The 8,646-nt window shown below is 38.5% G+C and overlaps 1 non-coding gene across 1 annotated transcript; it reads left to right on the top strand.

Annotated features, from left to right (window-relative positions):
* The first annotated feature begins 8,204 nt into the window (after window positions 1-8,204).
* Window positions 8,205-8,334, top strand: LOC122892847. The gene has a single exon (XR_006381520.1). It is a non-coding gene; the product is annotated as a small nucleolar RNA SNORA18 (small nucleolar RNA).
* Window positions 8,335-8,646: the final 312 nt, after the last annotated feature.

The raw sequence follows: 8,646 nt of genomic DNA, 5'->3' as shown, positions 1-8,646 counted from the left end.
ATGAAAGAGTGTTTAATAAATGGTGTTAGGAGAAGGAAAAAATTAAATAAAAATGTCCTCTTCATACTACACTTTAAAATAAATTCCAGTTGTATTTAAAAATGTAAATTTTGGGGGCACCTGGGTGGCTCAGTGGGTTAAGCCTCTGCCTTTGGCTCAGGTCATGATCGCAGGGTCCTGAGATCGAGCCCCACATCGGGTTCTCTGCTTAGAGGGGAGCCTGCTTCCTCCTTTCTCTCTCTCTGCCTGCTGCTCTGCCTACTCATGATCTCTGTCTGTCAGATAAATACATAAAATCTTAAAAAAAAAAAAGCACAACTTATTTTTAAAAATGTTAATTTTTTTAAAGATTTTATTTATTTATTTGATAAAGAGAGATTACAAGTAGGCAGAGAGGCAGGCAGAGAGAGAGAGGAGGAAGCAGACTCCCTGCTGAGCAGAGAGCCCGATGCAGGACTCGATCCCAGGACCCTGAGATCATGACCTGAGCTGAAGGCAGCAGCTTAACCCACTGAGCCAGGATAAAAAATGGGAAAACATAATCTTGAGGGAAGAAAGCTGTTTTTTTTTTTAATAAACCTATAATGTATTATTAGTCCCAGAGGTAAAGGTCTGTGAATTGCCAGGTTTACACACTTCACAGCACTCACCATAGCACATACCCTCCCCAATGTCCATAACCCCACCACCCTCTCCCTACCCTCCTCCCCCCAGCAACCCTCAATTTGTTTTGTGAGATTAAGAATCTCTTATGGTTTATCTCCCTCCCGATCCCATCTTGTTTCCTTTATTCTTTTCCTACCCCCCAATCCCCCTACATTGCATCTCAGCTTCCTCATATCAGGGAGATCACATGATAGTTGTCTTTCTCCGAGTGACTTATTTCACTAAGCATAATACCCTCTAGTTCCATCCAAGTCATCGAAAATGACAAGATTTCATTTCTTCTGATGGCTGCATAGTATTCCATTGTATATATATACCACCTCTTCTTTATCCATTCTTCTGTTGATGGACATCTAGGTTCTTTCCATAGTTTCACTATTGTGGACATTGCTGCTATAAACATTCGGGTGCACATGCTCCTTCAGATCACTATATTTGTATCTTTAGGGTAAATACCCAGTAGTGCAATTGCTGGGTCACAGAGTACCTCTATTTTCAACTATTCAAGGAACCTTCATGCTGTTTTCCAGAGTGGTTGCACCAGCTTGCATTCCATCCAACAGTGTAGGAGGGTTCCCCTTTCTCTGCATCTTCTCCAACATCTGTCCTTTCCTGACTTGCTAATTTTAGCTAATCTGACTGGTGTGAGGTAATATCTCATTGTGGTTTTGGTTTGTATTTCCCTGATGCCGAGTGATGTGGAGCATTTTTTCATGTGTCTGTTGGCCATCTGGATGTCTTCTTTGCAGAAATACCTGTTCATGTCCTCTGCCCATTTCTTGATTGAATTATTTGTTCTTTCGGTGTTGAGTTTGCTAAGCTCCTTACAAATTTTGGATACTAGCCCTTTATCTGATATGTTGTTTACAAATATCTTCTCCCATTATGTCATTTGTCTTTTAGTTTTGTTGACTGTTTCCTTTGCTGTGAAAAAGCTTTTGATCTTGATGAAGTCCCGATAGTTCATTTTTGCCCTTGCTTCCCTTGCCTTTGGTGATGTCCCTAGGAAGAAGTTGTTGTGGCTGAGGTCAAAGAGGTTGCTGCCCATGTTCTCCCCAAGGATTTTGATGGATTCCTTTCTCACATTGAGGTCCATTTTGAGTCTACTTTCATGTGTGGTATAAGGAAATGGTCCACTTTCATTTTTCTGCATGTGGATGTCCAATTTTCCCAACACCATTTGTTGAAGAGACTGTCTTTTCTCCATTGGACATTCTTTCCTGCTTTGTGAAAGATTAGTTGACCATAGAGTTGAGGGCCTATTTCTGGGCTCTCTATTCTGTTCCATTGATCCTTGTGTCTGTTTTTGTGCCAGGATTATACTGTCTTGATGATGACAGATTTCTAATAGAGCTTGAAGTCCAGAATTGTGATGCCACCAAGTTGGCTTTCTTTTTCAATATTCCTTTGGCTATTCGAGGTCTTTTCTGGTTCCATATAAATTTTAGGATTATTTATTCCATTTCTTTGAAAAAACTGGATGGGATTTTGATAGGGATTGCATTAAATCTATAAATTGCTTTAGGTAGCATACACATTTGCACAATATTTGTTCTTCCAATCCAGGAACATGGAACACTTTTCCATTTCTTCGTGTCTTCTTCAATTTCTTTCATGAGTACTTTATAGTTTCTGAGTATAGATTCTTTGCCTTTTTGGTTAAGTTTATTCCTAGGTATCTTATGGTTTGGGGTGCAATTGTAAATGGGATTGACTCCTTAATTTCTTTCTTCTGTCTTGTTGTTGGTGTACAGAAATGCAACTGATTTCTGTGCATTGATTTTATATCCTAACACTCTACTGAATTCCTGTACAAGTTCTAGCAGTTTTGGAGTGGATCCTTTTGGGATTTCCACATATACTATCATAGCATCTGCAAAGAGTGAGAGTTTGAGTGTTCTTTGTCCATTCAAATGCTTTAATTTCTTTTTGTTGTCTGATTGCTGAGGCTAGGACTTCTACTACTATGTTGAATAGCAATGGTGATAATGGACATCCCTGCCATATTCCTGACCTTAGCAGAAAAGCTCTCAGTTTTTCTCCATTGAGAATGATATTCACTGTGGGATTTTCATAGATGGCTTTGATGATATTGAGGTATGTACCCTCTACACTTTGAAGAGTTTTGATCAAAAAAGGATGCTGTACTTTGTCAAAAGCTTTTTTCAGCATCTATTGAGAGTATCATATGGTTCTTGTCCTTTCTTTTATTAACGTGTTGTATGACATTGATTGATTTGTGGATGTTGAACCAAACTTGCAGCCCTGGAATAAATCCCGCTTGGTTGTGGTGAATAATCCTTTTAATGTACTGTTGGATCCTATTGGCTAGTATTTTTGTGAGAATTTTTGCATCTGTGTTCATCAAGGATATGGGTCTGTAATTCTCTTTTTTGTTGGGATCCTTGTCTGGTTTGGGATCAAGGTGATGCTGGCCTCATAAAATGAGTTTGAAATTTTTCTTCCATTTCTATTTTTTGTAACAGTTTCAGGAGAATAGGAATGAATTCTTCTTTGAATGTTTGGTAGAATTCCCCTGGGAAGCCATCTGGCCCTGGGCTCTAGTTTGTTTGGAGATTTTTGATAACTGTTTCAATCTCCTTACTGGTTATGGGTCTGGTCAGGTTTTCTATTTCTCCCTGGTTCAGTTGTGATAGTTTATAGGTCTCTGGGAATGCATCCATTTCTTCCAGATTTTCAAATTTTTTGGCGTAGAGTTGCTCATAATATGTTCTTATAATTGTTTGTATTTCTTTGGTGTTGGTTGTGATCTCTCCTCTTTCATTCATGATTTTATTTATTTGGGTCCTTTCTCTTTTCTTTTTGATAAGTCTGGCCAGGGGTTTATCAATCTTATTAATTCTTTCAATGAACCAGCTCCTAGTTTCATTGATTTGTTCTAATGTTTTTTTGGTTTCTATTTCATTGATTTCTGCTCTGATCTTTATGATTTCTCTTCTCCTGCTGAGTTTAGGCTTTCCCTGTTGTTCTTTCTCCAGCTCCTTTAGGTGTAGGGTTAGGTTGTGTATTTTAGACCTTTCTGGTTTCTTGAGAAAGGTTTGTATTGCTATATATTTTCCTCTCAGGACTGCCTTTGCTGTGTCCCACAGATTTTGAACAGTTGTGTTTTCATTATCATTTGTTTGCATGAATTTTCTCAATTCTTCTTTAATTTCCCTGGTTGACCCATTCATTCTTTAGAAGGATGCTGTTTAGTCTCCATGTATTTGGATTCTTTCCAAATTTCCTCTTGTGATTGAGTTCTAGCTTCAGAGTATTGTGGTCTGAAAATATGCAGGGAATGATCCCAATCTTTTGATACCAGTTGAGAACTGCATTATGACCCAGGATGTGATCTATTCTGGAGAATGTTCCATGTGCACTAGAGAAGAATGTGTATTCTGTTGCTTTGGGATGAAATGGTCTGAATATATCTGTGATGTCCATCTGGTCCAGTGTGTCTTTTAAGGCCTTTATTTCCTTGTTGATCTTTTGCTTGGATGATCTGTCCATTTCAGTGAGGGGGGTGTTAAAGTCCCCTACTATTATTGGATTATTGTCTATGTATTTCTTTGATTTTGTTATTAATTGGTTTATATAGTTGGCTGCTCCCATGTTAGGGGCATAGATATTTAAAATTGTTAGATCTTGTTGGACACACCCTTTGAGTAGGATATAATGTCCTTCCTCAGCTCTTATTATAGTCTTTGGCTTAAAATCTAATTTATCAGTAAAAGGATTGGCACCCCAGCTTTCTTTGGATGTCCATTAGCATGGTAAATTGTTTTCTACCCTCTCACTTTAAATCTGGAGGTGTCTTTGGGTCTAAAATGAGTTTCTTGTAGACAGCATAATGATGGGTTTTGTTTTTTGATCCATTCTGGTAACCTTTGTCTTTTGATTGGGGCATTTAGCCCATTAACACTCAGGGTAAATATTGAGAGATATGAATTTAGTGCCACTGTATTGCCTGTAGATTGACTGTTACTGTATATTGTCTCTGTTCCTTTCTGGGCTACTACTTTTGGGTCTGTCTTTGCTTAGAGGACCCCTTCCAATACTTCCTATAGAGCTAGTTTGGTATTTACAAATTCTTTCTGTTTTTGTTTTTCTTGGAAGCTTTTTATCTCTCCTTCTATTTTTAATGATAGCCTACCTGGATATAGTATTCTTGGCTGCATGTTTTTCTTGTTTAGTGCTCTGAATATATCATGGCAGTTCTTTGTGGCCTGCCAGGTCTCTGTGGATAAGTCTGCTGCCAATATAATATTTTTACCATTGTATGTTACAGACTCCTTTTCCCGGACTGCTTTCAGGATTTTCTCTTTGTCACTAAGACTTGTAAATTTTACTATTAGGTGATGGGGTGTGGACCTATTCTTATTGATTTTGAGGGGGATTCTCTGCACCTTCTGGATTTTGATGCTTGTTCCCTTTGCCATATTAGGGAAATTCTCTATAATAATTTTCTTTAATATACCTTCTGCTTCCCTCTTTCTTTCTTCTTCTTCTGGAATTCCAATTATTCTAATGTTGTTTCGTCTTATGGTGTCACTTATCTATCGAGTTCTCCCGTCGTGGTCCAGTATTTGTTTGTCTCTCTTTTGCTCAGATTCTTTATTCTCTGTCATTTGGTCTTCTATATCACTAATTCTTTCTTCTGCCTCATTTATCCTAGCACTAAGAGCCTCCACTATTTATTGCACCTCATTAATGCTTTTTAGATTTCAACTTGGTTTGTGTTTAGTTTTTTTATTTCTCCAGAAAGGGCTTTTATCTCTCCAAAGAGGATTTCTCTAATATCTCCCATGCCTTTTTCGAGCCCGGCTAGAACCTTGAGAATCATCATTCCGAACTCTAGATCTGACATATTACCAATGTCCATATTGATTAGGTCCCTAGCCTTCGGTACTGCCTCTTGTTCTTTGTGTGTGTGTGTGTGTGTGTGTGTGTGTGTGTGTGGTGGGTTTTTCCACCTTGTCATTTTCTCCAGATAAGAATATATGAAGAAGCAAAAAAAAAAAAAAAAAAGAATATACGAAGAAGCAAATAAAATACTAAAAGGGTGGCAAAGACCCCAGGAAAATGTGCTTTAACCAAATCAGAAGAGACCCCAAATCATGGTGGGGAGAAAGGGAATAAAAAAAAGTTCAGAGAAAAAAAATTTTTAAAAGAAAACAAATAAAGAAAAAATATAAAAAAGAAAATATATACATATATATATTAGACTGGTGACTAGAACAGGGTCACCCACTTAATTTTGGGAGTATTTTGGTCTCTTAGAAGAAACTACTTCCCAAAATTTTAAAGAATGAAAAACATATATAAGGGTAAACACAATGAAGGGATGGAATATGCCTATAAAGATGAAAAAATTTTTTTTATTTTTTTAAAAAAGGAGTTGATAAAGTAAATTGGTTGGGAAAATAAAAAGAAAGTGGAGAAAATTTGCTCAGGCTGGAGACTAGAACAAGCCTAGAGCTATATTTAGGGTACATTTTGATCTATTAGAAGAAGCTGTACCCCAAATTTTTTAGAAGAAAAAGCCCTATGTGTATACAAAAAATAAAGTTAGATACAATGAAGAATAAAATATGACTATAAGAATGAAGGTTCAAAAAAGATTTTTTTTTTATGAAAGGTATTGTTAAGATAAACTAGTTAAAAAAACATTAAGAGGAACGGGTAAAAGTTTTTAAAAATTACGCAGAAGAAAAAAATTAAATTAAAAAAAATTAATTAACTGCAAGACTAAAGAATCATTGGGAGAAAGCCATGAATTCCATGCTTTGCTTTCTCCTGCTCTGGAATTCCGCTGTTCTGCCTGGTAAGTGAACTTGGTCTTGGCTGGATTTCTTGTTGATCTTCTGAGGAAAGGGCCTGTCATAGTGATTCTCAAGTGTCTTTGCCTAAGGCGGAATTGCACTGCCCTTACCAGGGTCCAGGCTAAGTAATCGGCTCGGGTTCACTTTCGGGAGTTTTGTTCCCTGAACGTTTTCTGTAGAGTTCCGGAGGACGGGAATGAAAATGGTGGCCTCCCAATCTCCAGCCCGGAGGAGCCGAGAGCTCAGGTCCCCACTCCTCAGTGTGCCCTCAGAGAATAGCGCTCAATCGCTCCTATCTCCCCGGCCTCCGGCTGGGCTCCAAGCTCACCCAGCCTGTGACCAAGCATCCCTGTCTCTGGCACACAGCCCCGCCTGGAGTCTCTGAACCCCACAGACCCCTGAGCTCTTCCAGGGGGTGTTTCCCCAGATCTTGTGGGGATCCCATTCACAGAGCAGTGGCCTGTGCCACAGACCACAATTTAAGGTAACCCCAGTTGAGAACTCACTCCTCGGCTCTGTCTCTTTGGCCAGCTTCTCTGTTCTAGTACCTGTGAGCTCTGCAACACTCAGACACCTCTGATCCTTCTATGACCCCGCGGGATCTGGGGCCACGCTGACCCCACATGGACGTCACCCCGGTTTAGCCTCTGGAGTGATGTCCCTCAGTGGAGGAGCCTTCTAAAAGTCCTGATTTTGTGCTCTGTTGTTCAGCTGCTTGCCGAGAGCCGGCCCCTCCCTCAACGGTCTATCTTCCCATTGCTTTGGATTCACTTCTCCGCTAGTGCTACCTTTCAGAAAATGGTCGATTTTCTGTTTCTAGAATTGCTGTCTTCTCTTCCATCTCCTGTTGGATTTGTAGGTGTTCGCAATGGTTTGATAAGCTACCTAGCTGATCTCCTGCTACCTGATGCCGTCTCAGCCTGCTACTTCTCTGCCATCTTGACTCCTCCTCCCGAAGAAAGCTGTTTTGGTAAAACATAAAACTCAGATACATTATGGGTATGGCAGAAGACATACAAAAAAAGTCACTTAACTACAGACACCAGGGTACCTGGGTGGCTCTGCCAGTTAAGTGTATGCCTTCAGCTCGGGTCATGATCCCGAGGTCCTAGGATCAAGCCCCACACTGGGCTTCTTGCTCAGTAGGGAGACTGCTTCTCCCACTTCCTCTGCCTGACACTCCCCCTGCTTGTGCTCTCCCTCTTGTACTTTCTCTCTCTCTGCAAGTGGATAAATAAAATCTTTAAAAAAACAAACAAACAAAAAATTACAGAGAACTAACTAGTGGTTACCAAAGGAGAGATGGGTAGGGACGATGGGTGAAATAGGTGACAGAACTTAAAGAGTAACCTTATTATAAGCACCGAGTAATGTATAGTGTTTTTAAATCACTATATTTACAACTAAAACTAATATAATACTGTACGTTAACTATACCAGAGTTAAAACAAAATAAAATAGAAAGTCAAAAAGCAAGTGAACGATGACAGACAATACTGTAACTGATATATCAAAAATTTTAACTCATTTTTATGACATATACATATCAATCTCATTTTATATGAATTATCTAAACATAGATTAATATTTTATATACACACATTTATATTTTATCATATTTTATATTTTATATCATATTATATTTTATATACTATATATTGTGCTATATTATATTATATTATATTATATCAATAAGAAACAACCCAATAGGTAACCGAGGTCTATCCCCATGAGGCTTTCCTGTAGACCCACGTCACTGAAAATGCCTCATTGAGTAATGATGTGGTTTACTTTCCTAACAGAATTATTTTTTAGGTCTGTGGGAAAGAACTATAAGACACAGTTATAAAACTATGAAAGGCCGAATGGTTAAATATTTTGACCTAAGCTATTGGCATATCCCACAGTCTGCACTATACTTGGGAATGATAAATGGGGAGGAACTATGATTTGACCCTAAAAGTGGCCCTAAAGTAAATCACTTGAAGAGACTAGATCTCAAAGATTCCAGGTGGGGAAATGTTTGAAGTATGTTATCAGTATGTCCATAGTCAAGTGGAAATAAAAGAAGCCCAACTAAAATAATTATTGACTGAACACAACACTACTATGAATTAAGCATAGGTTCTTTTTAAAAGACCCATATGGAAGATAA

Source organism: Neovison vison, chromosome 12 (assembly GCF_020171115.1).
Source record: "Neovison vison isolate M4711 chromosome 12, ASM_NN_V1, whole genome shotgun sequence".
NCBI lineage: Eukaryota > Metazoa > Chordata > Mammalia > Carnivora > Mustelidae > Neogale > Neogale vison.
The sequence above is the reverse complement of the archived record's forward strand: the minus strand, read 5'-3'. Positions and strand labels throughout refer to the sequence as shown.